Source organism: Xiphophorus hellerii, chromosome 23 (assembly GCF_003331165.1).
Source record: "Xiphophorus hellerii strain 12219 chromosome 23, Xiphophorus_hellerii-4.1, whole genome shotgun sequence".
Lineage (NCBI taxonomy): Eukaryota > Metazoa > Chordata > Actinopteri > Cyprinodontiformes > Poeciliidae > Xiphophorus > Xiphophorus hellerii.
The window spans coordinates 28,480,444-28,507,668 of NC_045694.1; the positions used below are offsets into that span (position 1 = coordinate 28,480,444).

General features: G+C 41.7%; 1 long non-coding RNA gene across 1 annotated transcript; it reads left to right on the top strand.

The window, feature by feature from the left end:
* The first annotated feature begins 353 nt into the window (after positions 1-353).
* On the top strand, positions 354-25,251 carry LOC116713911 (uncharacterized). Its single transcript, XR_004337945.1, has 4 exons — positions 354-365; positions 936-942; positions 4,611-4,618; positions 25,098-25,251. It is a non-coding gene; the product is annotated as an uncharacterized LOC116713911 (long non-coding RNA).
* Positions 25,252-27,225: the final 1,974 nt, after the last annotated feature.

The window sequence follows — 27,225 nt, forward strand, 5'->3', positions numbered from 1 at the left end:
GAGTAGGGGGCAAACACTTTTTCACACCACTGTAGTTGTATATGTAAAAGTTAAAACTCCATTTCCACAACCTGGAACTTTCCTGGGAATTTGGGAGGAGTTTTAGTCATTTCTGGTGTAAGAATCTTGGCTTATATCACATTAGTAAAACTACCTGACAGTCGTGACCAGAGTAGAGTTATCCTGAACAAATATTAACATTTCGAACTGCCTTAACATTCAAAGGATTTTGTTTCAGACATTTCCCAGTTCAAAGTTTGTGATAGTAATGTGTGGATTGACAGTTGTCCAAGACATGGTCAGATTAACTGGATCACCTCTTATCTCACCGCTCATCCAAATAGCTTGTTCAGTTCCAAACATTGGTTGGAAGTTGCAAATTTATAAATTGTAGTCTGAACAATCCCATCAATTGTTGTCACAAACTGAACTGCCAAGGTCACGAGTCGTTGGCCCTACCGCCCCGTTAGGTCGAATGTTTGGGTCTCATCACTTGACGATCCAAACGTCATCTAACAATGACATCAGAGGTTTACTGAATCGCGAGCGTTTGGACATGATGTATGTGATGCACTAGCTAGGCTCTGAAGCATACCAGAAATTGCGTGTGCTTTAAACAATCCTGTGGGGAGTAGAGCCACCACGTCTTTGCCGGCAATAAAATATATTAAACGTTCTTTTCCCTCCGACTTTAATTGCTCAATATTGTAGCCATCAATTTATACGGACTGCATGGCTTCTTTCACTTCCTCTGCTGCCATTGCCAAACTGCAACAGGCAGACTACAATTCTCAAACAGAGCAGAAACTCAACATCATCGTTCACAACTGCTCCTGTTCTCTGATTGGCCTAGTTGAAATTCAACCAGATCAAGCAGAATTGGTTATGAAGGCCACGGCCAGAACAATTCTGCTTACGTGGGAAAGGAGAATAAGGTCTGCAGTCAGACACTGTTTCATTTGGTTTTGCCGAAGCTGAATAATTAAGCTAAGAAACTGTGGTCACTGACTTAATGTGATATGATGTCTGCAGAAACACAAAGCACGAAAAGTAAAAACCGTTGTTTATGACAGATTTCCTTTTACCTGATCAACTTTAGGCTCACAAACGACTCCCAAGGTCACCATACCAGTCTGACTGGTGACTCTGAGTGAGCTATCTGTTGTAGCAACGGCATGAACGGCAGTCTATCCTCAGATTCTGGGTTCCCCTTTCTATAAAAAACAAGACTTTCAGGCAGAAAAAGTTTTTAGGTGGAAAGGAAACATCTTCTTCACCCGTTTACTTTCATGGAGGTTCTTCTATAGATGACCTTTGTTACAAAAATCACTTTTTTCTGAGTTGCCACATTTTACATATTCTTACAAAGCTCTTTATGAAGAGACCATCACCTTTCATAGAATTTTTGTTCTGTGAAGAAAAATGCAAAGGCCATTGATGATCTACATATGTGTCATTTGGACATTTCTAGATTTTGGTGGTTCTAAAATATCATATTTCCTCTAAGAGGTTTCAATTAATTTCAGGTAATAATCTGGAACTTAATAACGATTTGTCATTTGCTTTTTCTATTGAATTTTCCCATTCCCAGCAACAACTCTGTTTCCTTTCTGCACTTTTCTTTCTATTTGAAGGTAATTTCACACCTGAAACAAATGAGTTAGAAAAAAGGTTTTATTCTGCTATGATTAATAACATTGTTGAACTGGTTTCTCTGAAGAGGCCAATAACTCGTCCATTGTGTCTCCTCTGGTGTGATTACAGAAATAGGACTGCGAGGTGGAAGTCTACCTCGCGGATAATAAAGTGTGTTGACATGTTGGGCTGACAGGATGAATACTGGTGTGTTTCATGTCCACATTTCAATTTCAAATTGGCAAGGTCACGTCTCATTGTGCACTGCGGGAGCAGCAAGACAGTACGATCCAGGTTTTCAGCTTCAACAAATGACCGTCGCTACGGAAAACACACCAAAAATATATTTGTTAATAACTTACAGCTACAAAAGGAAACAAACTCATTTACTTCAGCCGCTGAGTCGTTCCTGATGCCCGTTCCTTGGCCTTCTGTGCAGCTGTAACGAACCGTGAAGCGATCCTGACCAGGCTGTCCTTTGATAACAATATAAAGCAACTTTATTTCACTCACTGTATCAACAAAATGAGGAACATCCAGCTCCAGAGTGATGCGGAAAGAAGGAAACTTTTTCATTTGTCATTACTGTCATCAGAATCAGATTGGCAAGTCAAAAACAATGCAACAGACTTTCCTTTTGACAGGGACACAGACACTGTGTGTTTTAATATGGCAGAATTTCATGACCAATCCTGTACAGTAAAGAAAATAAGAAATGGTGGACTTAGTCACACTTAGCATGTTTTAAAGGGTAAAATGTAAAATTGACTTTTTTGAGCTTTAAATCATGTTATAATGTTATTCCCTCATCAAAAACATAGCTGGCATGGATCCCTGATTCTTTATAAATGAGAAATCATTTAAACAGGACTAAGCCTCAAAACTCCTCCTGGATATTTTTGCGTATTTTAATCCTAAAAAGTTCTTTAGACGTCCTGTGAGTAAATAATTTTGCCAATGTTTCCATAATAACTGGAACTTTCCATATCTAGCAGCTATTTACAATTTGCACTATATTAAAAGTATGGTTCATCAAATTAAAATGAAGAAAACACAAAAACGGAAATTGATTTTAGAGGTTTAGTGAACAACAAAACGCAATAGATGCACACAGTGAAAAGATTTTGAATTACAAAGTAGAAACGTAGACAGTTTTGAACATAAATACACCATAATGTTTAGTCATATTTGATATATGTAATATTAATTAAATATTTATTTTTAAATAAAGTGGCTTTTGGTAATTAATTACTGTCCTAAAACAATATTCTTCCCTCATTAAAAAATGTTCCCCATTAAAAAAAAACCCTTTCACATTCAGTTTGTGCGTTTTATATCAAACCGCGGCAGGGCTCCCTCCGCCTAACCTTACTCTGGTTGCGTTTTCACAAGCAGAGATTTGCACGGAAGAAAATTAAATCACACTCAAACGTCGGGGACGTGAACACAGGGCTAATCCGCTTCGCCTTCCCGTCCCCGCCGTTCCTGAACAGTTCAGCTTTAACAGCGATAAGATGCGGCTTCGCTGCGTTCCTTTAGCTCATGTGCAATCCGCCTCGGGGTGTTCTGTCTCTTTAAGGTCATATGATGTGAAGCCGAAATAAAGCAGTCTCATACAGCTGTAAAGTCCCGCAGGCCAGGTGAGTGAGTGTATTTTTTTGTCCCTCTTACTTGCTTCATTTTTTTTCAGTTCTTTTTTTTTTTTTTAATGCCACACTTCTTTCGAGATATTATTTGATATCCTTTCGCTTTCTATACTTGAGAGAGTGCTACAAATCCATCACACACACACACACACACCCACACCCCCACCCACACACACACACACACGCCCACCCCTGCCTACATACACACTGCACTCAGATTTTTCTCACACAAAACCTTGTTGGTACGCTGGCCTTTTTGCGCTATAAAGATATTGCTTATTACACCCGCAGCCCATCGGGGCAGGAGAAAGGTTGAATTAAGGATTTGATGAGATAGGTTGTGACATGTTAGCATTTAGCGGAGTAACAGCGACTCCCCTGCTTCGGCCCCGGCTGGCTCTCAGAGTCCACTGGGAAAGGTCAGCGGTAATGCCGGCTGGTCGGATCATTTGCTTGATTCTGTCTCTGTTTTTTTTTTTTCTCCCCTCATGTACTTCCTACTTCCTCCCTGCTTGTTTCCTAAAGGACCTCCGATTATGTGTGTGCCGGTACTGGGGAAATTTGGGGTCAACGGAGCCCCAGCAGAGCATGTGTTGACTCGTGCTGAAGGACACTCCAGCAGGGCGGCTATCTGCTGACACAGAGGTTTGAACCTCACTCATTCGTCTGGAGAGGCTCTCCTAGCTGCAGCAGTCCCACAGTAATCACCCAGATTCATTATTTTCGCAAATTCACATTTTTTTGCCCCTCTCTCTCTTTCTCATTACTGAGGTTATATTGTGTGTTTTCGGGACTTTAGCACTGCATTGCTGACGAATATTTGCAGCCAGATCTCTCCCCTCTGTTAATAGATCCACAAAGGTCATACCTAATACAGCCTGCTTGTATATTTTAATGGTGAATATGCACAACAGAAAAGTGCTTGTTGTGGGGGATAATGAGCACTTTTTAAGGTTTTGTTATACATTTCTAAATCGACGTTGTATGTACTATAAACCCGTGGAGGGAAACACATGTACAAAGCACAAAACGACCTACAAACATATTTATGGACTTGTATAATGGGTTTAAATTGAACCGAACATAAACCAAGACAAGGGGGGAACATATAAAAGATTTATTGAAAGGCTTTCTTTTTCCCTTTTTCCAGAGTAAAGTTCTGTGATGCAGCTGGAGAATTCGCTACCTTCCTGGAAGTAGACGGAGAAAAAAAGAAGCAGAGATCATTTCCTGGAGGCTTAAAGGAGTGTGTTGGTCAGAATCAGATTATTTTCAGTTTGATGAGCCCAGAAAAGTGAGCAGAGTGTCAGTAACTAAAAAAAATCTGAGCTTTCTGTGTTTTAATGACTCAAAAACAAACAAGGGATCAAAGCTACTAGGTTTTCCTCATTGGTGAGGATGCTGCTACTGAGGGAAGAAGAGACTTTACCCTGTCAAACGGCTTTTCATTTCAGTGGTATAGAACAGGGATCTGCAACCTGCAGCTCTCTTTAGGCCCTCCAAATATAAAGGTAAAAAAGGGGGCTAGCTTTAGCACTTTCATGTGTTTTTCATGCTATATTTGTGTAGCAGCATAAATGGTACGCTGCCACTTTAAGGCCAATTTTGGCAGCTGCATATAAGCAGGTCTCCACCTGCCACGAGGCTGCTTGCGTCGTGACATCGAATCATTCTGCTTCCTTTGTTTGCTGAGCTGTGCTGGGTAAGCGTGGCTGTTTCTTTGTCTGTCAGCTTTAATCGTAGCCATTAATGCAAACTGGTCTGATCTGTTTAGCCTCCCTTGCTGTGCCTCCAACTCCTGGACCAATTTGTCCGTTTGTTTGTTTGCTGCCGGGAAGGTAAGGGCTAGCGTGGCTAGGTAACATCCACCCCATGTAAACGAAGCCTTTACGTAGCATTTTGTTACAGCTGTGCTGCACTGGCGGACTTGTGGATCTGTTTATCTGGCAGTGTGTTAATTTACCAGGTCACAGGTAAGCAGTTACTGTAAGTTATAGTTTTCGTCAGCAGTTGTATTAATAATCTGCTCTATTTTTTTAGCCTCCTGATGAGTCTCTAACCACCATTATAATTGGATTGACACTCGCTGCTGTTTTGCCTATAAAGAAATGTTTTAAAAGACCTACTTGAACTTTCCCCTGCTGTTGGGAACATTGATGGCACTACTAACGGGATAAAGTGCAATATTGTAGTCCTCTTGTATCACTGTTTTATTCATATTGTTTCATTTTTTGTCTTTCTTTAGGGACTGAGGCTTCTGTGGTAGCGGTGGTGATCCCTGGTGGCGGTGTCTTGTCTTGTGTGTTTTGTTGGAGCACCTTTTTTTTATGTGTGTGTTCATCGTGTCTTTGTAGTGTCCAGGATGATCCCTTTTCTTCACTGGATGTTGCCCCCTTTCCTCACTACTTCCCCCCCACTGGTAAGCCTCAGTTTCCTTTGAAATTTAAACATTTTATTTTAATAAATTTCATTAAAAAGGCATTCACTGTTTTAACCATTCAATTTCAGGTTATTGCTAATAATTTTTTAAACAAAAGAAGCATATTGAAGTTTAATACATTTTTGTAGAACTTTCTGAATCTTGTCTCATTTCCAGTAGAACTTACATGTGTCCTAATTACCATTATATTTCCCTAGAGTTATTCCAGGTGGCGCTGTTTGTTTCCCATATTAACTTTAACATCTTACATTTGGGTTTCATAATAAATAAAATCCACCCCAGGTTGCCACATTTGAATATAATTTCCCCTATAGAAAGGTACTAATGATGCAAGGATTGTTTTTGTTTAGTTCTTTATTGTGCTGCCTTTCTTCATTTTCCATAAATTTGTAACATTTCATTCAAGACAATAGTTTGTCTTCTCATAAGTTTGACATCTTTGTTTTGAAAAGTAAAGAAATAGACCTACAGGAACAGAGACATACATTAAATTTATTGCATTAATCAATATTACAAAGGTTCATGTAGGCTTTATGGCTCTAGACAAATGTCATTTATTAAAAATGAACCACAGTCACTTGCTAGTAGCTACATGAACATGAATACTTTCATACCCATCTAAAAACACTTTAACTGCCTTTTTAACTTTTTGTTGATTAAATATACCCTTATCTGCTCTAAATTGCCCAGTAGAAACCGTTTCAGCGTTAGCGCAGATGCTAACCTCTATGGTCTTCCTTATCTAAGCTATTGGGGATACAGCCAATCAGAACCCAGGAGAGTAAATGATGCTCCCAGATTGGCTACGTTGCAAAGCTAGCCAATAGCGTGGCAAGTAGCATTATTTTTAAGTATTTTAACTTCCTGAGCTGCATTTCATTTCAGATATTTTGGAAAAACAAATTCGAAAACAGGCGAATGTTTTATGAATAATTTGGAATTAGAAAATCTGCAAATATTGATTGTCCACTGCAGTGAGACAGATGTTTCATGGCATGTTGCTATTTGTCATTTAAACCTATAAAGATTTTTTGTTTTTTGTTTTTACACAAACCAACATATGTGCAGAGTTTGGAGACATTGTGAAAACAGCTTAAATTAATTACTGTACTACTCTTCTTGCCATATGATTTTAGCGTGAACAGCCAGGCCAGCACACATTGACAGTTACTTTCATCATACTCCGCTTGTAGACTCTTTTCCATTAAAGTGGAATGGCTGATTTCAAATTCTTCTGAGACTTCTCTAAATCTCTTTTTCAGGCTCATAAGCAGCACCAATCGCCTTCTTATACCTTTGGAAAATGAAAGAAGCCATTAAAAACCAAGAATTTAAGAGACGTGGTAGCTTTAAATGTGTTTTATGACGGGGAATTGGTGGACTATACCGTCAGGTAGATTCTGTTCCCAAGAATTTATCCTTTTTCTCCACAAACCTACAATTTCTGACTGCAGCAGCTAAGGTACCGTATAAAAATAACAAAACTTAATTCACAAAATTCAAATCATCCAAGAAAAAAAAACTGAGAAAATCTAATGAATTAAACCAATGAACCGCTACAAGACATTATTCTCCATAGTCATTAAGTTAGTACTCCCAAACACTGCCTGTCTTTAAAAAACATCACCATCTGGGTTTCAGAGAGCAAACACTCGAACCTCCCATTGGAAAAGAGCTGCTATGACTAATAAGTTTCATCTGGCAACAAGTTATTCGACCGTAGCTGATGTAGTGAGCTTCAGCTGGCGCTAATCAGTGTTGTTTTGTGATTATTCATTAAATAAGCCCTTAGAAAGGCTTGTTTAAGCTGCCGCCTCCCATTAAACAGCAACACTGTGAATCATCCGGCTCAAACAGTAAAAGACTGCTTCAGGAAGCAAGAGATCTGGTTCTCTCACATTGATCGGCCACTAATGACTCCAGGACTTGGTAGCATTGGGAAACTTTTGGAAAACATTTTACACAACAATCCAGCTGCAGTATACAAGGGATTCAAGATTCAGAAAACAGATACATGGAGGCCTGTCATTGTTTGTTCATGTGAGTGTTGTGTTTTTTTCGTATACCTCATTTGTTAGCTTGTTTTATGCTTGCCACTCGCTCAATAACATTTCTTTAAAAAAGAGAAAGAGAATCTGAGGAGAGGAAACAGAAATACTGTGTAAACAGTCTTCACCTACTTCAAAATAAGAGCATGAATACAAATGTCTGCTTGAAGAATTGCTAAAAGTCAATGACAGAAACTTCAACACTAACTTTTTTCAGCTGAACATTTACAAAAAACAGCCAAGTAAATTAGTGCTTTAGAATTTGTCTGGAGAAATTGATTTGAGGGACACCAAGTGTGCTAAACACTTTCAAAGTTAGCAAAAATGTTAAAAGCTGTAAACAAAAAATGAGTTTTGCTCTTGGCGTACTAGCTAGTAACCCAGGGGTCGGGAACCTTTTTGACTCAGAGAGCCACGAAAGCAAAATATTTGGAAATTTATTTCAGTGAGAGCCATATAATATATTTTAAGACTGAATTCAACTATGTGAGTATAATAAGCCTCTGAATTTATTTTTTAAAATAATGTTATAATACTCACCATTAATGTGACTTCTGGTGCTGCATGGATTTGCTGATGGCTTTGTAGTCTGGTTGGTACTTGGTAAGGTTAAGCTTCATGCAAGCGTTGAGGCTTTCATCCGTTAAACGTGATCGTAGGTTGGACTTGATGTTAAGATGTGAGAATGACTGCTCACATGCATACGTAGATCCAAACATGGTGCTGCTCAGTAGCTCTTGGCACGCTTTCTTTCTGCTGTCTCCCTCCGGGTATTTTTAAAAAAAATTTTTTTACCCCTCCAGGGGGTCTTTTGTGGGCTCTAGTGTCCCTTATGTGATAGTGGGCTGACAGGAAACAGGGAAGGAGAGGGGGGAAGACATGCGGCAAATGTCGTACTCAAGGCCTCCAAATACGGGTCGCGCTACGCCCTACGCCACCACGGCACGCCCCCCCGCCGGGTATTTTGACGCAAAGGTAGCATGGCGTGTGTCGAAGTGCCGCTTTACATTCGACCGTTTCATCGACGCAATTTTGTCATTGCAAATTAGACACACCGCAGAACCTGCTCTCTCCACAAAGGCAAATTCTTCGGTCCATTCGTCCTGAAATGTACGATACTCCTCGACTTTTTTTTTGTTTTCGCCATCTTCTTCGTCGAAGGGTTAGCTTTGAGCTAATGCCCGAGCAGACTGATTCAAAAGGGGGCATTTACCTGTTTACCCAGCAACAGCCAACGTAGGCTATTATCATCCAATTAAAATAATGGACTGCTCCTGCAGCCAATAGCAAGCCTGAACAGGACATGAGCGGTGGAAAATCGATGGATGGATAAAAACTTGTTTTAATCCATCCAAATTAAATATTTTATGTTTTATCTGCGAGCCAGATGCAATCATCAAAAGAGCCACACCTGGCTCGCGAGCCATACGTTCCCGACCCCTGTAGTAACCAATACTTGATCAAAGTGAAAGTTTATAAAGCAGTCAAGTGAATTTATCCGAAAAAATTATTTAGGGGCGCATAAGTGCACTAGATGTTTTAAAAGTTAGCAAAAACAAAAAAAAAATGAACTCCATTATTGGTGCACTAGCAGAAGTGTTGCCATCAGTGGAAGTCACAAATTCATTAAATAGCATGATCTACTTTACCATTTGAGTCCATATATTTTTCAAAGTAAATGGTACTTTAAATGCAAATAACAATTTTTCATATAACTTCCACTAAACCAAAACCTGAAAACACACTTACATGACCGTTTTACTTCAGCTTATGAGAATACACAGTTACTTTGGCATATGGACATCAGTCAGGGCTGTAGCTGCATCATGTGGCTGAACTCCTCAAAAAACTCACATATTTCACACAACCGAAAATAATTTACCACTAAAACCTCTTAGGATCAGTAGGCACCAAAAACACGTACCAACCGCTGCCATTATGTAAGCCATTGAAAAACAGAGTTTGTTGCCGTGGTCTCTCGGTTTTGCTCTGTTTTTCTCTCTAGGGTGTCTAACCCAATCCATTACATAAGGTTATATAGGGAGTCTAGGGTGTTGACTTATATTCTCTTCAAATCGTCCCCTTTAAAACATTTTCCCCTCCTCTGTGTACATTACATTTCAAGTAAACCCAAAGAAATGTTCTTAATAAGGTTTTTTGACTGTAATGGCCTTTATTTGAAAGTGCTATGACAGGAAAGTAGGGTAATGAGAGAGAGGGAAGACATGCAGCAAAAGTCACCAGGCTGGGAATCGAACCTGCGACGGCCACTTTGAGAACTAAGGTCTCCTTATGTGGGTTGTGCTTAACCACCAAATACATTTCTAACATAGTTTCATACAGATATCAAGCGGAGAAATAATGCCACACACTAACAACAAAAGAAACTGAATTTTGATCAGTGATTGCTTCAATGCTGAGTTGCAAGTAAGGGACAAATGTGTCCTTGTAATGCTACTGACCAAATACTAAGATTTTACCTGTTTACAGATAAGTCAAAGTGGATGATTTTTTGGCAAATATCATAAGATGTAGTTTATACTCCTGGTTGAGACTGAGCAACCAGAAAGCATATTTCCATAGTGGCCGCTGTCAGAGATGTGTGAAAGTCAAAAGAACCAAATACGAAAAAACTTTAAAGAAACGTATTTCCAAATTGTGCTCCAATTTGTCCACCAACCTGGAGAAAACCCCACACTTCAGAACCAGCCGGAATGATTTGCAGTGACGCAGGTGTAGTGGAGCTTTGCAAATTCGTAATGGACTGACCCAAAACCGAAATTGAATTGAAATTACAACAGGTCTTTTTTTTTTTTTTTTTTTGCAAATAAATTTACAGCCAATCAGGTTCCGTTTGCGATTCGCACTCAGCGGCCCGTGAACATGTTTATTTATTCAGCCACGGTGAGCGGAATGTCGCCGGTGATCCGTAACATATGAGTCACCCCATTTTCTGCGGCGAATGTAAACGAAATGTTCCCAAAGACGGGGAATGACTTCAACTCGATAGCAAAAGTGATTATTTCAGAGAGAAATAAAAAAAAGCGAACGAGTAAAATGGGCCGTACAGTAACAAGGAGAATTTATTGACAAAACTGGACAATTACTATCTATCAGTCGCACAAACATTTTGCCGAAGTAAAAAGGCTGAAAAAAAAACGTAATGAAAAAGTTCATGTGTAGCGGGTGACGAGTTAAGGTTTCCAGTGACATTTTAAAACGGACAAAGACAGAGATGCTGCTGAGTGGCCGCTGCAGGAGAGATGAAGTGATCTGAAGGAGCTGCTGTCCATTTGAACCAGCAGAGCCTCAGAAATCACTTAGAGGCCAACAGGACTCCATCAGCACTTCAGAAAGAATCGCCCCGACTCATTTTATACCGCAGCGTGAGCCACCCTGAAAGTCTGTGAGCCTTTTATTTAGAGGTTAGAAGACTGTTGCTCTGCCAGGACCCGGTCCAAACAGCCTCCTTAGAGCACTTCTTCACCATTTAGGTGCAATTCCTCTGTGTAGACAGCAGAGAAAACAACCTCTGCTGGTGTAATATCGTCATCATGACACAAATTGGTGCCGTTCTCAAGTTTGTCTTCCTTGATTCTTCCTGCAGATCTTTTTTTTCTTTTTTCTACCCCCACAGCTTCTTGTGGTGCATGGTGCTTAGATTGTTTTAGTTTTATCTATTCTCTGGTGTTTCCCTGCAGCAGAGTCATCGGATTTTCTCCTCTTTCTGGTCTGGAAACCAAATCCGAGCTCGAAACGAACGGCTCCGGAGGCAATAAAACAAAAGAAGAAAGTGGAATCTTTCAAAACAACTTTTAACTTTTTAAAATAATTAAATGAAAAACATTTTAATCATGCAGTACTTCAATGATCGCATTGATTTTTTTATTTTTTTTTCCCACTGAGAGGCGAATATATATAAATTACACAGCGAATGAAAAGTGCCTTTTGTGTATTAAAAGCTCCCGTCTTTACTTGTGATTAAGAATCATTAAATAGATGTTTGCCTTCAGATTTTAGGACATCACTTCGGTTTGATTTGCATTATGGGAGCTGTCACATCAAATTCTAATAAAGTATTTTCAAAACAGCTCTCGCTCCTTCACTATGAATGTCACTCAGAGCTGCTTGTTAGCAGCTAGTCATTTAGAAAGGAAGCTAACTGCTAACTGTGTCAAACTTTCCCAGTAGCTTTTTCCCCACTTTGCCATGTTACAACCACAATCTTCCATATATTTTAATGGGACTTTAAATTACTTATTAACACAGGGAGAAAATACACCAGTGGTGGGTACTGCTAGCTAAAACGTTAGTTGCACTAGCCCTAAAAGAACTAATTATAAACGTTAAACTCCGCTAAAGCTAAATCATGAGAACCAACGTAATCTTGAGCATTAGCTTCTGTCCCAGAAGCTAGTGCTTCCTTAGCAGAAGCTCAGGTTGGTATTCAGATGAAGCTAATGCTAAAGCGTCATGTTGCCACATGTGTGGTTGACACAACATGCCCTCCACAGGATCAAAACTGTTATTTCACACCTACCTTTACAGTAGCTCTTAAGGAAGTCATTCTTTCGCCTGTAGTTTCAGTTTTTGAGCTGTTGAGTGTTGCTCACTCTGTTGCTGATTTTGCCCAATTGACCACAGTAGCTATAGGCTTTAGGCCAGAAAGCACACAGTATAAATATTAAACTGTTTACTGTAGAACTATTCTACAGCGTTGCATTCTGGGTACAGAATAAACATTATTTATTCTGCATCAGAGAACGTGAAGAGTACCAAGAAAAAGACTCAATAAAAATTCATATATGTACACATATTTTTTTATGTCTTTTCTTTTTGACACTCCTACTTGTTTGTTCACATAAGTGTTTTATTTTTCTATATACCTATTTTTTCGTGTGTTGTGTACTTGGCACATGCCCAATAAAGTTTCTTTTAAAAAAATAGATAAAAAGTGAGGAAAGAGCTGCTGAGTAAACAGGCTTCACCCATTTCAAAATAAGAGCATAAATATAAATGTCTAACTACTTAAAGAATTATTAAAAGTCAATTGCTTTAGGAAACACTTCAAAACTGAAAGTTTATAAAACAGCCAGATATATTTGCGCTTTAGAATTTATCCAGAAAATTTAGCTTAGGGAAAGCTAGGTGAACTAAATGTTTTCAAAATGAGCCAGAACAAAACAAAAAAAATTAGCTTTGTTATTAGCATAAGTGTGCTCACGACAAGAAGTCACAGAGTAGGCATGTCATCAGGTCTGAGATCAAGGCCATGTTGAAGTGTTGATTTTGTTCTTAAGCAACTTAAAATCCAATTTTGCAACTCATGAAGTGCACCAGTTGAACCTGCAGCCCCACAACATGATAACCTATCAAAAGTTTCCAAAGCCATGACATCATCATCTGGGCTTTCCCTCACTGTTTAGAGAAACAGTAATCTTTCAGCAGTGCAACATGTTTTATTATCATTTCAATTCATTCCACTGTCTCGTGTGTTTCATCATGTTTTATCTTATTTTACTCACTGTAAAGCACTTCAGTTAATCTATCACTTACTGTAAACACAAATACATATTATTTCAACTGTCTGATTACTCTGCCTGTGTTTTGTTTTGGTCAGTAAAGAAGCTCACTTCAAGTCGAAACTAAAACTTTGACTTACTTTTCAAATTTGAGGAACTCATCAGTTTGTCAGAGTAATTCAAACTTTAACACAACCCCATTGGTTTGTATGTTTCAGTCCTGCAAGAGAACCTGACAGCAACATCAATCTTCTTTTCTTTTTTTTTTATCCAGTTAATATGAGAATCATTTTGGATGTGTAGGTGGGTTTAAATTTGTTTTGAAGGCGGATATATGACTTTATTGTCTGAAAGTTTTGGCTACTGGCTACCAGAGCCCCATAAATCAAAGACATGAAGACTAATATTACAGTCGATATGCAAATCGCAGCAGTACGCTGAACCAACCGTCTTCCACATGACAAACACTCCGTTGTATTTAATTTATTATACAACTTTAGAAGCGATATTCAGCTCTGTCACAAAAACAACAGATTCCTCGCCAGTAGCTTCTTTCACATTCAAAGCCGCAAGCTTTGGAAGTGCCGGATAACGGGGTGCACCGCTTTGGGGACCCTGAGTCCAGCTTCCTGTGGATCCTGTTCTGGTTCTGGCGGGCCTGGGACTTTGGACCAGCCCGTTCTTCCCGCCCTTCCACCTCCGCTCCGCTCCGCTCCTAGGAGCGTCCACTTAATTAGCGAGCGCCGTAATGAAACACACATCAAAGCAAGAAAGGAAAAAGAAAACCCATCAAGTTAGCTGGCAAGGGCTCCAAGAAACAATCTGAACACGAAGCATTTCTGCTGCCAAGCCCTTACTGTACATCTCAGAACCACAAACCGTGCCAAACATCTTTGCAAGCGACTGCGTTCGTAAGGACGGGCTGAGCTGGCCGGAGATGAGCGGAGGAACCTGACCGAGGAGAACGTCTGCTCACGTCTATTAGAGAATCACACAGCCTGGGGGGCCAACCTCACTGGTGCTAATGCTTATTTATGCTAATAAAGCATTAACTTGTACTGCCAATAACAAATGCCAAATAGGCACGATCAATCTGTGCATAAAACTAATTAAACAACATATTGCTACCTCCCTAAAATGATGGCACGAGTCAAGAAAAAGTGATTTCCTTGTGTCGCCACACAGGACACGCAACATACGGAGTCCAAAGCAGGTTGTGTTTTTAGCAAGAGAGGTTTAATTAAACCCACGTCTGGACAAGTCTCTCACCCTGCCTCCGGATCTCAGCCCACAACCAAAAACCAGAAAACCTGCAAAGACTAACACTCCCAGACCAGCAGGTGGCCTTCAGGTACTAATGATGGCATCTGTGACAGTCAGAGGCTCGTTTGACCGCATCGCTCGCCTGGTGGGTGGAGATAATTCATTTTAAACCCCTTCCAACCAATCAGCTATTAGGAGAAAAACACAACAATTAGTCAGGCGCTCAGGCACAAAACTGACACACAGGATTTGCTTTGTTTGACAACAATGGTGCAATTTTGATCCCCGAACAATCCGAGTCTGTTGGACTATCTGGTGTGAAAACATCCTTGGGTTTGACCCATTCAGGTACAGTGACGTGCGGTCAGGGGAGGCAGGTGAGGCAGTGCCTCACCAGCCATCATGGAAAGAAAGAAAATATATAATCATAAAGTAATTTAAATTGTTATATTCATCCGGTGGTTTGTACTAAAAAATATTTATTTTTCATGTAGCTTCACCAATTTCGATTTTTATTTGTTCAAAATCGCTGAATTTTCTTATTTTCCCATTCAAATGCTTGGAAGCGATGCCGGTGAGGCAGCAGCGAGCTCTGCCTCACCTTGGATTGCGCAACCCCTGGCTCTGCGCTGGCTGCTAAGCGGAGAGAGCATGTTGCTGTACGGCGTCAATAAAATGGTTTAAACAAATTTAATATGTGAACTTATTTCCAATAATTTAGCTTATGTATATAATGTACAGTGCTTTTTGTCACCAACTGTGTTTGTGTAACGTGTTTCGTGTAATGAGCGATTATAAACGGCAGAGAACAGGTTCGAGGTGAGGCAGGCAGTTCTCTTGCCTCATGGCAGGGGGCGCTCAAGATCCCAGACGTTCGTCTTGTTCACTCCTCAACTGCCGAGTAAGTGACAGCGAGCTAGGCTAAACGATTCGGGAAGCAAGTCAAGTGCAGCGATAGATTATAATAGAGATAGTGATTTTTTTCCTCTCGCTTATCCCGACTTTCGACATGGATGACTACATTACAACACTAAAAAAGTTTTCTCAAGTGGACTTTCAATCAAAGCAGGTAAGACAGTAATAACATTTATTTTGTTTTGTTTTTTAAGGAAATGTGTCATGATTCCAGCCCTTCAGCTCTGGCTTGGCTGTGCTGATTGCTCATTGCCCTCACCTGCACTGAGCTGGTCCCTACTTAATCAGCTGCTCGTCACCAGCTCAGTGCGAGATCGTCTGTTGCCCCTGTCACAGCTTTCAAGCCTTGTCTCATGTTTCAAAGTGTTTTCTGGTTTCTGATCCTGCCTGTTTTTGACCACAGATTTTTGCCTAATCCTTTTGCTGTTGAAAGTCCTGTTGCTGAACCCTGCCTGTTTCTGACCCTGCCTCCTGCCTTCTGGATTCTGGATTTTCACTGCCTGAGACCCCCCCGTGCATGACCCTGGACCGTTTCACGACTCAGCCTCTGGTTGGTGGATTTTGCCCCTGTCGTCTGTTTGTCCCCTGAGACTCCCACAGATCTCCCCTTGTCCATTCACCCTCCCCTCCCCCGGCTGGACTCCTGACCCCTGTGGATTCCTCGTCCCTGACCCACTAGTGTTACCACATCCTTCTACACCATTTACTTTAGTAATAAAACTTTTTGGTTAACCATCCTCTTGTTGTGGCTGCGTTTTGGGTTCTGGCTGATTCTGCTTTTATCATTACAGTACGATCTCGCCAGTATGAACCCACAGCCAAATCCCGGTTGGTGTTCTAAAGTAGAGGATGCTGTTACCGGCCTAGAAAGAAATGTCCAGGAGCTTTTACAGGGACTTTCTTCTCTAAGGGATTCCCAAACCCAAGCTAGGCCCTCAGTTATGCGGCCACTCCCACTTACTGCCACTCCCATGGTTAACGCTAACAACGAACCCAAGATTCCCCCACCTGAGCGTTTTGATGGGGATCCTGAACAATGCAGACCTTTTTTAACCCAGTGTTCTCTGCATTTTGAACTCCAGCCCTCAGCCTTCCCTTCTGAACGGGCCAAGGTGGCCTATACCATCTCTCTACTATCTGGTAAGGCTAAGCTGTGGGGAACATCTGAGTGGGAGAGTGCTGCTGACAGCTGTGACTCATTTTTAGAGTTTTCTGATGAGATGAAGAGGGTTTTTGATCCTATCCGTCCCGAGAGAGAGGCTGCCAGGAGACTGTTTTCTCTCAAACAGGGCTCTCGACCTGTTTCTGACTATATCATCAATTTCCATGCCTTGAAGTCCAGTTGTCTTTGGAATAATGAAGCCATGTTTGACATTTTTTACCAGGGCCTGTCAGATGATATCAAGGATGAGATTGCTACCCGTGACCCTCCTGTGTCCCTCGAGGCCTTAGAAAGGCTTGCCACGCGGATTGACCAACGCCTTCGTGAACGTAAGAGGGAGAGGTCTCCATCTAATTATCAAAGAAGGGTCTCAACTGTTCAGGTCAGTCCAAGCAGCTTGCCCCAAGTCTTCACGCCCCCCCTTGTTAACACTGAGGAGCCCATGCCGTTGGGTAGGACCCGGCTTTCTGCTGAAGAAAGGGAGAGGAGGTTCAGAAATCACCTGTGTTTTTACTGCGGAGAGAGGAACCATCGAGCTCTTAACTGTCCGTCAAAAAGAACAGGCTCAGTAAGGCTCAGGGGGTCTTTACTGAGCCCTATCCTCAGACATCAGAACCATTCCCACAATCAGTGCACCATCAGATTCCCTGACTCTCCTGAAGGGAGGGAAGTTCCTGTTTTTATTGATTCTGGGGCTGATGCTGACTTTATTGATGTCAGCCTAGCTCATAAGCTCGCCCTGGAGTTGGAACTTCTAGAGAAATCACGTGAGATTTTTGCCATTGATGGGCATCTCATTGATACCATAACTCACTGCACTAAGCCTGTTTCTGTACTGATTTCAGGAAACCACCATGACAGGATCACATTTCTGCTGACCAAGTCCCCAGAGATTCCGGTGATTCTGGGACGCCCTTGGCTCATCAAACACAGTCCAGTCATTAATTGGTTAACGGGTGAGGTTCAGTCTTGGGGACCATCCTGCTCCACTTCTTGTTTGAGGGAAGCTCCCATCATGACATCTCCCTGTGAGATCAACCATGATTACCCAGATTTGTCTAGGGTCCCTAAGGTTTATCATGATTTGTGTGAGGTTTTTAATAAGTCTAAAGCCACTTCTCTGCCTCCTCATAGAGAGTACGACTGTACCATTGACCTTCGCCCTGGAACCACCCCACCTAGGGGCAGATTGTATTCCATTTCTGGTCCTGAAAGAGGGGCTATGGAGGAATACATTTCTGACGCCCTCAAGGCAGGACTAATCAGAAAGTCTTCTTCCCCAGCAGGAGCAGGATTCTTCTTTGTGGGCAAGAAGGATGGCTCTCTTAGACCATGCATCGATTATCGAGGCCTTAACGAGATTACCATCAAGAACAGGTACCCTCTGCCTCTCATGACTTCGGCTTTTGAGCTCCTTCAAGGTAGTACGGTGTTCACTAAACTGGATCTGCGTAATGCTTACCATTTGGTCCGCATAAGAGAAGGAGACGAATGGAAGACAGCATTCAATACCCCTTCAGGGCATTATGAATACCTGGTCATGCCCTTTGGGCTCACTAATGCTCCAGCCGTTTTCCAGGCATTGGTTAACGATGTTTTAAGGGACATGCTTAACAGATTTGTGTTTGTATACCTTGATGACATCTTGATTTTTTCGAAGGATCTTCCTACCCATATCAAGCATGTTCGTGAGGTTCTTCTCAGGCTGCTCCAAAATAAACTATTTGTTAAGGCTGAGAAGTGTGCATTCCACCAGTCATCTGTATCTTTTCTGGGGTTTGTTATTGCTCCCGGCAGGATTAACATGGATCCATCTAAGGTGGCAGCAGTCTTGGAGTGGCCAGAACCATCCAGTTTGAAGGAGCTTCAACGGTTTCTTGGGTTTGCCAATTTTTATCGCCGTTTTATCAAGGATTTTAGTTCAGTGGCTGCCCCCCTTCATCAACTCACTTCTACTAAGACTCAGTTCAAGTGGTCTTCAGAGGCTAAACAAGCCTTTGGTAAGCTTAAGCATCTCTTTACCTCAGCTCCCATTCTGCGTTTTCCTGATCCATCTAACCCTTTTGTGGTGGAGGTTGATGCTTCCGACACTGGGGTCGGCGCAGTCCTATCTCAACGGTTCGCAGATGATGCCAGGTTACATCCTTGTGCCTTTTTTTCTCGCCGGCTCTCTGCCTCCGAAAGTAACTATGACGTTGGAGACAGGGAACTGTTGGCTATCAAGCTAGCCTTAGAGGAATGGAGGCACTGGCTAGAGGGGTCCACACATCCTTTTACTGTGTGGACAGACCATAAGAACTTGGAATACCTAAAGTCTGCCAAGAGACTGAACCCACGCCAAGCTAGGTGGGCACTATTCTTTAGTAGATTTGACTTCACCCTGGCCTATCGACCTGGCAGCAAGAATGTCAAACCAGATGCCCTTTCTAGACTCCATCAATCTTCTGTCTGTCTTTCTGATTCTGTTGACCATAACTACATCCTTCCCTCCAAGACCAGGCTAGCTCTTATCAGTATTGAGACCTTGCTCAAGAGGAGTCATCAGAAACATCCACCTCCAGTTCAGTGTCCTACGGGTCTTCTGTTTGTTCCTGAAGAGATGGTGTCTAAAGTCCTTCAGTTCTGCCATGGCTCTAAACTTTTCTGTCACCCAGGTATAACCAAGACTCTAGCAGTGGTCCAGTCAGGATTCTGGTGGCCCACTCTCAGAAAAGACACACGAGAGTTTGTGTCAGCATGCACCACGTGTTCCAGAGTAAAGCCCTCCAGACGTCCCCCAGCCGGTCTACTAAGGCCCCTGCCTATTCCACATCGACCGTGGTCCCACCTCTCTATGGATTTTGTCACTGGCCTGCCTCCCTCTCAAGGTAACACTGTACTCCTCACGGTGGTTGACAGATTCTCTAAGATGACCCACCTCATTCCTCTACGCAAGTTACCTTCAGCACCTGATCTCGCTGAAGTGATGGCCCGAGAAGTGTTCAGACTTCATGGCATCCCCCGCAACATTGTCTCTGATAGAGGGCCGCAATTCATTTCCCGTTTTTGGGGTGAGTTTTGCACCCTTCTCGGCATTAACGTCAGTCTCTCTTCAGGTTTTCACCCTCAGACAGATGGCCAGACAGAGAGGATGAATCAGGAGGTTGAGTCCAAGTTGCGCATCCTTTGCATGGATGCTCCCAGTCACTGGTCCCAGAACTTACCTTGGGTTGAGTACGCCATCAATGGATTACCATCAAGTGCCACAGGTCTGTCACCATTTCATGTCGTTTTTGGCTATCAGCCGCCTATTTTCTCTGTTCAGGAAGGGGCTACCAAGGTTCCTGCTGCCCATTTATCAGCACGACGTTGTCTCAGAGTCTGGAGAAAGGCCAGAGCGACTCTCTGCAAGACCTCTGCTGTTTATGCCCGCAATGCCAATCGCCGCAGATCCCAAGCCCCTAGATACCTGGTGGGTCAGAAGGTGTGGTTATCCACTAAGGATCTACCCATCAAGGTAGAGAATCGCAAGTTGGCACCCCGTTTTGTGGGTCCATTTCCTGTTGCCAAGGTTATTAACCCAGCAGCGGTGCGTCTCCATCTGCCCTCTTCGATGCGTGTACACCCCACCTTCCATGTCTCCAAGGTCAAACCTGTGAGGTCATCCAGGTTTTGCCCTCCTTCCAGACCCCCTCCACCCCCCCGACTCATTGATGGAGCCCCTGCCTTTACTGTGAGACGCTTGCTGCGTTCCCGACGTTGGGGCCGTGGCATCCAATATCTTGTCGACTGGCAGGGTTATGGTCCTGAGGAGAGGTCCTGGGTGCCTTCTCGCCTGATCCTGGATAAGGGCCTCATCCGCCATTTCCATTGCCAGCATCCGGACCAGCCCAGAGGGGCGTCAAGAGCCGCCCCTTGAGGGGGAGGTGATGTCATGATTCCAGCCCTTCAGCTCTGGCTTGGCTGTGCTGATTGCTCATTGCCCTCACCTGCACTGAGCTGGTCCCTACTTAATCAGCTGCTCGTCACCAGCTCAGTGCGAGATCGTCTGTTGCCCCTGTCACAGCTTTCAAGCCTTGTCTCATGTTTCAAAGTGTTTTCTGGTTTCTGATCCTGCCTGTTTTTGACCACAGATTTTTGCCTAATCCTTTTGCTGTTGAAAGTCCTGTTGCTGAACCCTGCCTGTTTCTGACCCTGCCTCCTGCCTTCTGGATTCTGGATTTTCACTGCCTGAGACCCCCCCGTGCATGACCCTGGACCGTTTCACGACTCAGCCTCTGGTTGGTGGATTTTGCCCCTGTCGTCTGTTTGTCCCCTGAGACTCCCACAGATCTCCCCTTGTCCATTCACCCTCCCCTCCCCCGGCTGGACTCCTGACCCCTGTGGATTCCTCGTCCCTGACCCACTAGTGTTACCACATCCTTCTACACCATTTACTTTAGTAATAAAACTTTTTGGTTAACCATCCTCTTGTTGTGGCTGCGTTTTGGGTTCTGGCTGATTCTGCTTTTATCATTACAAAATGTGTGTTTTGTGAGCTACAGTTTGTATGTGTACGAATGCAGAAGTGAAACATAACCTGTAAACTGCTGTCAATCTATGCATCTATTTGCAAATCTGATTCTGATGACGTCAGTGCCTCACCAGCTATGAACCTCACCGCACGTCACTGTTCAGGTATTTTACTAGAGATAAACAAAGACTGTCAATTCCTGTAAAATATGCTGTTTAACATAATTTCCTGCAGTGCTGACTTTCAGCATGGAGGGACCAAAGTCCCATTTCTGAACCAAAAACTCTATCTGGTCGTTGGAGTGACACTGCCAGGCAGTTATCTCTATCGCCCAATGCTAAGCAGTACTGACTGCAGGCCAAGTTTTAACAGACAACTTTGATCAAAAGAGCAAATAAAAGGTTTGCAAGACACACCCTAAGTTTTCAATTTAAGTCCATGAAATTCAAATACCCTAACTATTCCATTAGTCATTTCTATTTGAAAGAGCGGGCTTAAAGACGAGATGCTTGTCACATCGCCGCACCGATGCATCACCGCTGCTCGCAAGGATACAAGACATCTGCAATTTCCAGCCTCCGGGTTTCTCATTTTCTACCATTTGCTCCCAAGCTTAAGGTCACCGTGCATCACGCAGTGAACCTTTGGATCCGAGGAGGTGATTTGTTGTCGACAGTCCAGGTTATTAACGCCAGTCCGCATGCTGTGATGAAGGGGACGGGGACGCTTAGAGAGATATCGAGTCGAAGCCGGCGACGGAGTGAGAAAGTGAGGGAAGGTTATAAAAAAAGAAGGAAACAGAGTGTATGAAATTGGACTCAAAGCTTTACGAGACCCACGAGAGGGAAGAGACAGTGGGATAGGGAGGGAGGAGATCTGGAGTCAGATTAGGTCAGCTGAGAGAAACACTCGTTAAAGAAGAATAAAGCAGGAAACTCTGGGAGCTGCATATCCTCTCGCTTTACGTAACACGTCTGGCAGTCGAGCAGCCGAAGGTCATCTGAGGGAAAGGATTCCTCAAACAAGGGAATCTGGTTTTGATCTTTTACATTTTCTCACTTCGTAGCACTGTTGCTATGGCCGACGTGCACGACGGTAACCAAGGCTACAGGCTTTGTTTTCGGTGAGTCGTCAAAAAGAGACGGCGATTAAGGTTGATATGGCCGACGCATGTGATGTGTTTATGTAAAGAAAATCAAAACCAAACACAACTTACTGCCGTGACTTTGATTGGAAATAATATTGCTGACTGCAGCCTGGCTGAGCATTACACAGAATTATGAAGAGGTAATATATGGATTTGTGATGCTTTTTAAAACACAATTCCAAAGTACCAAAACAGAGAATAATAATAATATTAATAAACGCAAAATATTTTATTCTAAACCCCATTGTGACATTTCTACTGTAAATATTGGAACACAACCGTTAGCCGCTAACAGAGCTCTCATCTGCAGCAGGTCCTCCTATCGGCCACTTCACTGTTTTTATTGACTCTCCACTTCTTTAGATCATCTCCAGATTTAAATATAATAATAATTTTTTAAAAAACAACATATTAAATCTGAACTGGATAGCACAAGCACAAGAACATTACATGCACTTGGCAGTCCTGGGCTGGAATGTTCCACATTGATTATTGATTCTTTAAAAGACAATTTGCAGTTTCAAGCTCATATACATATCCTAAATAAAAGAAGTATTCAGAATTTAGTTTCTGTTTATAGATGAAAGATGATGCTTTTTGAGCTTATATATATATTTTTTCTTCTGGTTAAGAATATTAGCTTAGATCTGAGATCCAAGACGGAGCAATAATTAGTATGTTTGAGGGGTTTTAGCACATCGTTCCACTGCCTCTCCTCCTGCTCGTTAGGTATCCATCCGTTAGGTATCCGTTCGGAACGGCAGCAGGGCTTTTTTGCACCTGTTAGTCTTGACGTTTACGGCCGGTTAAAAAGCTCGTTTCCTTCGTCTTTGTTTACAGCTTGTGGTTCCTGAAATTTATTGTCAAATAACTATTGCAGTATGTCTCTCTCCATTAACTTGCGTTCCCTTGAACTACCTTTGGCAAAAGGCTGCGCCAGGAAAGAACTTGAAAGGTCAGAGCAACAACTCATTAAAAAGTTGCTCTGGCTGATCAAGAGGGGAGCAGGACAGCCTCCGAGTCCGAGCACAACGTCGAATTAACAACGTTCTTTGACTACATACAAGGGACTAAATGATTTATTTATCACCAGAAGCTGCTTGCAGTCGGTTTGAAAAAGGAATACAAAAGAGAGATGTGGGCAGTTTATTACTCCTACAACCGTACTTTTTCTGCTCAGAAAAAGTTAGGGCTGTTCGGCTTTAGGGTGAAACTTGACGTAAAAAGTTGACGCTCACATTTGATCAAATCCAGCTCCTTGTGACAAAATGACCACTTTGCTAAGGACTGCTGCTGAAATACTTTCCAAATAATCATCAATTTTATTGCATTTTCAGCACTTGATTACTTTAGCACTATATAAAAAACGATAGAATTCTGTCTGCAAATGCATCCATAAATTATAAACAGAGCCTGGCAGAACCAAGTTAAACATTTAACATCAGATCGTACAGATTTGCGTTCAGCAGGGAAAAGCCATGCTACCATTAATGTATTATTCACGTCTGCTTTAGCGCAACTTATTATTACCGTTCAACTGGGTAAGTCGAATGGACGACGTCTGAGCAAGAAATGTTACTGAACAACCACATTAGGAGAAAACACTCTCCTCATATCCTGATCTCTGCACCAGAAACATCAGATGCAGAAAAACAACGAGACGTAATGATGAATAATTAACTTTCCCTTTTGTCTCCCGCCAAAAGAGAGTGGAAACACTATCATGACCTGCTTTTAGTTACAAAATAACGCAATGTTTCTGTCTGAGTAAATAAAATAATTACACCAGGCGATTACATACTTGCTTTCTTGTCTCTTATACGTACAAAACGAGCGTCTCCATGATGATTAATCATCCTGGCTTCTTTCTTTATTGGCTTTTTTCTCTGTTCCTGCTATAGATGTAATAGCAATTTTCTCTCACTCACTCATTGTGCTGCATTTCCCCAGAGGGACTAAGCAGTGGATTGGGTGGCCAGCTGTGTTTGCATTCTGAACGTTACCTGCGTAGTTCCTAATTATGCGACGGCTGTCCCTAAATCTGAGCTGATGGGCTGATGGGGTTTTTGCTGTTCTGGCTGGAATCACATCGTTTGTCTTCATAAATACGGGGTCAAGCTCTGCGACACAAACTTGATTTTATCCAGGAGTATTTTCTGTGTTACTGTAACCACTTATGACCAAACCAAAAATGTTTACACCTGACAACAGTGTCTTGGAAAGTATTTTTTTTCCCCTTTTGACTTAAAGTAAAAAAAAAAAAAAAAAATCAAATTCTCCGTTTCATGTTGAAAATCAGAAGCTGAAGCTTCACATGTTAGCAATAGCATGCTAACAAAGCTAATCGTACAGATTAGCTTTAATGTGGAGACTGCAGTGAAAGCAGCACAGTTCATCAAAAGCTACCTTAAGAAATACACAGTTCTTCCACCCTTGATCTTCGTTCTGAAGCAGTTTCTCTTGCAAAGGGATCTGAACAAATTCTTTACTGGAGGCATCAGCTCATACAGCCTTATACTAATGACTATCAGCTTCTTGCAGTTGCATCCTCAGATTGACACACGGCGCACCAACATTAACCTGGGCATCCTGCTGATTGAGTTCTTTGAGCTCTACGGTCGTGACCGCAGACGCCAGCGTTTTGTACACTGGACGCCAGAGAGATCCAGATGGTGCTGGAAGGAAAATCTCTGAACCACTGAGATATTCAAAAACTCTGTAAATAAAACGCTGTGCAAGCGAGACTGGCCTTTTGAAAGCCTTTCAGCCGTTTTTATTCCTCCTTTTGACAACGTGAAAGATGGATGAAATGTTTGAGCTCCAGCAGACATTTTTAAATCATCACAGTCTGATGAATCTGCACATTTTAGTTAAAATCATAGACTTGTTTTTGCTGTTCCTCATTGTCAAACTCACAGCTGAAGGGTTTCTGTATCTTATGTTTTCTCCTACATATTATGTTGTTTTTAAATTATTTACGTGCCCAAAGGTCTGTATTATTATTATTATTATTATTATTATTATTATTATTATTATTATTATTATTATTGTTGTTGTTGTTTTCATTTTGGCATAAGAAACCCATTAGTAATATTCATTTGAAATGGGAAATGATTGCTCTCTTTTCGTTGGCTTATTCTTTTGTGGCTTAGTAGATAAAACACATCAACTCTATAAGTTGTGGTGTCCCTCATGGAGCGGTCTTGGGGTTTGTCTGGTTTTATTCTGAACTTGTTTTGTGTTGCGTCCAAATAAGCAGGACGTTTCACACAGATTTGAAAGCCCATAACTCCAGATGACCCTAAACTGGTAAGATTGATTCTGAACTGCGTTTAAAAAGTTAAATGCTTAATGACTAGTAACATTCTACAGTTAAACCAGAGTAAGTTACAAATGATTACTGGTCAAATACCGCTTCAAACGTTTATTTCAAGTCAACACTACTGTCATTTAACATTCAGGGCCTAGTTTATGTTGTTGTTGGTGGCAGTGTTGCCATGGTAACCTTGAAAGAGTAATAGGACTATTGACTACTGATGAGTCCTTTAACAAGTAACCTAGTTACTTTACTGATTACTTTATTTCTTAAGTAATTAGATTACAAGTTACTTTTTTTGTTTGGGTCCAGTAATAATACCGTCATTACAGCCAGTGAGCGTGTTTACCACACCATTCAGCAAAATGAACCCCAGTTAACGTGGGTTAATTGAGGAAGAGAACAAATTTATCTTTTTACAAAGGAAAATTACAAAAATAGTAACTCAGTGATTTGGATAATTAACTTTAATCTGATTACTGGTTTTGGAAATAATAATTAGTCATTAATGACAAAAAGTGGTGACATCCGGTGGGTGGCTACATCGACTCTGTGATAAGAAATGTATCCAACACAAATGACTTTAAAATATTTTATCCACCATCTCATTTGCAACTTGTTATCGGTTCAACCTATATATATATATATATATATATATGTATATATAAATCTCCAGTTATAGTGCTGTCCAAAACAATTTATGATACATTTCTAATCTACTCATCAATAAACTAAATAAATTAAACATGCTATATGGAAGATGTGTAGAGATAAATATATCACAATCCTGGAAGAAAAACCTCCATCCAAAGAATAATTAAATAGCTTAAATTACATCTTCAGCTTCAAATACATGTTTTTTCTTTTTGTAGCAAATCTGAAACCATCGATTACTTTTGTGTTGGCCTATCACATGAAATCCCAGTAAAACACAGTGTAGTCTGTGGTCCTGATGTGGCAAAATGTAAAAAAAGTTTAAAAATAGGAAAACTTCTGCGTACATATGCACCTTTTCTCCTGCCCAATAATCCCCCCTCTGCCTCAGGTTAAATAGAATAATTAGTCAGGACCATCTGCCACAAAAGCATGACCGCAGCTGAAATGCATTGAGCCTTTATTAGGAGCATTAAGAATGTTACAAATGACCTTTTAAGTTAATAGAACACCGAGACTTTATTATTCCTACTGAATTAGAGCCAATTAGAAGGCTGGGGTCAATTAACTCTCACCGGAGTTTTGAACCTTATCCCTGTGATTCATACATGGCCCGTCCCAGCACAGAGGCTTACAGGAAGGTTACTAAAGACCCGTTCTCTTTATAGACCATTCATCTTTTCAACGCGTCCCAAAAGGAGGACTGAGCGTCATCCCGATTTGAACGGGTTTCCGAGGAGCGTCATCGGGGGCCGCAGCGCGATGCAGGTCACCCGTATCCATTCGAGGGCAGCGAGCCAAAACAGGTAATGAAGATACGATGCCATCTGTCCTATATGTTGGTTACCTCTGAGGTTCACAGAGCGGGTGCTGGCTCTCAGCTCGGTGTTGGGCGGGGAGGGGAACCCTGGAACCCAACAAAGTCGAACAAAACAATCACATCAGTCGTGCTTTCAAAGATTAGAAGCGAGATACTTGTTGCTCA